At 41.4% G+C, this 2,151-nt stretch overlaps 1 pseudogene; it reads left to right on the top strand.

Annotated features, from left to right (window-relative positions):
- Nucleotides 1-569: 569 nt before the first annotated feature.
- Nucleotides 570-970, top strand: LOC122225425 (annotated as a pseudogene).
- Nucleotides 971-2,151: the final 1,181 nt, after the last annotated feature.

The raw sequence follows: 2,151 nt of genomic DNA, 5'->3' as shown, positions 1-2,151 counted from the left end.
TATGGCAAACAAAATCAGTGAGATAAGGAAGAACTTTTAAATAAATGTTGTTGAGACATTTGGCTGGATTTTGGTAAAACTATAAGTCCCTGGGAGCAGTTACCTTTTAAAGAGACATTTTTAAAAATGTGTTCCTCAGATCATTTCGTCAGAAAGATCAGTTAACATATTGAAACACAGGTTCCAAGAATCACCCACTGAATCAAAAATTTAAGTAACTCCTGAGAACTTGCATATTACCAAGTTTCTCAGATGATTCTGATGGATACACATTTGGGAACTTCTCCTTTAAACCATCTCTCCTGGATGATTGCATCTCTCCTGCTAAGTCAGCTCTCCCTGCTTTTTTTCCCCTGTTGGGTCTATAGCTTTAGCCACTACATCCAGGTAATTGAAGGCAATTGAAAGGGCACTGAAGTCCCTGCCTATTCTGTTTGACTGAAATATATAAAATTCTCTTTCAAACCCTTAGTTTAGCTAAGATAAAGCTGGAATTTCTTTAAATAAATGTTCAGTAGAAAATAAAACAGCTCTTTACCTCCTTGGCTGTTAGAAGCTTGGCCGCCATCATGATCCACACAGTAACTTTCTGGACCAGGAAGTTCATGACCAACCGACTACCTCAGTGGAAACAGAGGGTCATTGATGTTCTTTATCCCAGAAAGGCAACAGTACCGATGACAGAAATTCAGGAAAAATTAGCCAAAATGTACAAGACCACACCAGACGTCCTCTTTGTATTTGGATTCAGAACCCATTGTGGTGGTGGCAAAACAACTGGCTTTGGCATGATTTATGATTCCTCAGATGATGTACAGAAAACGAACCCAGACATCGACTTGCAGGACATGGCTTGGATGAGAAGAAAAAGACATCAAGAAAACAGCAAAAGGAATGCAAGAACAGAATAAAGAAAGTCAGGGGGACTGCACAAGCCAATGTTGGTGCCGGCAAAAAGAAGGAGTCATAATTCTGCGGTAACTATCCGTGGTGATTAATCATGCAGATATTTCATGAGAGGATTAATAAATTAAGAACTTAAAAAAAAGAAAATAAGGGGCACCTGGGTGGTTCAGTCGGTTAAGCATGTGACTGTGGCTCAGGTCATGATCTCGTGGCTCATGGGTTCAAGCCCCACATCAGGCTCTGTGCTGACAGCTTAGAGTCTGGAGCCTGCTTTGGATTCTGTCTCTGTCTCTCTCTCTCAAAACTAGAGAGTGCCCTCCCCCGCTTGCACTCTGTCTCTCTCTCAAAAATAAATATACATTAAAAATATTTTTTAAAAAAGAAAAGAAATGCAAAGTTATACAAATGGATTTGGTTATCTAGTGCTGATTTCTTATTCTCAGTTATCTGAAGTCAAGTCTCTGACCAGGGCTGGTAAAATGAGGGGTGTACCCCCATAAATGCAGACGTTGCTCAAGACTTGCTCTGGGTCCCTCTGCTCCTTTCCTGAGACTTCACAATTCATTGCTGTGTGGTAGATAACTCAGAAGTTTATATGTGCAGCCCAGATATCTCCTCAAAGTTCCAGATTCGATGTACAAATGCTTGGCATATTCTCTTTTATATCTCTAATGTACCTCAAACTCAACATTTTCAAAAATGAATTCTTTTTTTGAAGTTTATTTATTTATTTTGAGAGGGAAAGAGAGAGAGAGAGAGAGAGAGAGAGAGAGAGAGAGAATCCCAAGCAGTTTCCATGCTTTCAGCACAGAGCCCAACGTGGGACTAAAACTCGTGAATCGAGATCGTGACCTGCGCTAAAATCAAGAGTCTGACTGACTGAGCTACCCAGACACCCCTCAAAACTGAATTACCAGTCACTCAGCACTACCTTCCCCACCCAAAACCAGTCTCCTCTCAGCGTCCTCCTGTCTTGGGCAAGAGCATCACCATCCGACTGGTTAGGTAAGGCCAAAGTGCTGGATTCGTTCTGGACACCACCTCTTTCCTTCACTTCCCAATGTAATCCACCTTAAAGTCTTGTGAATTCTCCCACTTAAATATCTCTCACATTTATCTACTTACCCTTACTTCTACAACGTCCCCAATCCAACCTCCCCTAATCACAAGCGTCTCCTAACTTGTCTCTTCGCTTCCATTAAACAGGTGAGCTAGACGATATTCAAAAGGATCATGTTTGGGGGG

Source organism: Panthera leo, chromosome B4, assembly GCF_018350215.1.
Source record: "Panthera leo isolate Ple1 chromosome B4, P.leo_Ple1_pat1.1, whole genome shotgun sequence".
Taxonomy (NCBI): Eukaryota; Metazoa; Chordata; class Mammalia; order Carnivora; family Felidae; genus Panthera; species Panthera leo.
Note: the sequence above shows the minus strand (reverse complement) of the source record. Positions and strands in the feature narration are given on the sequence as shown.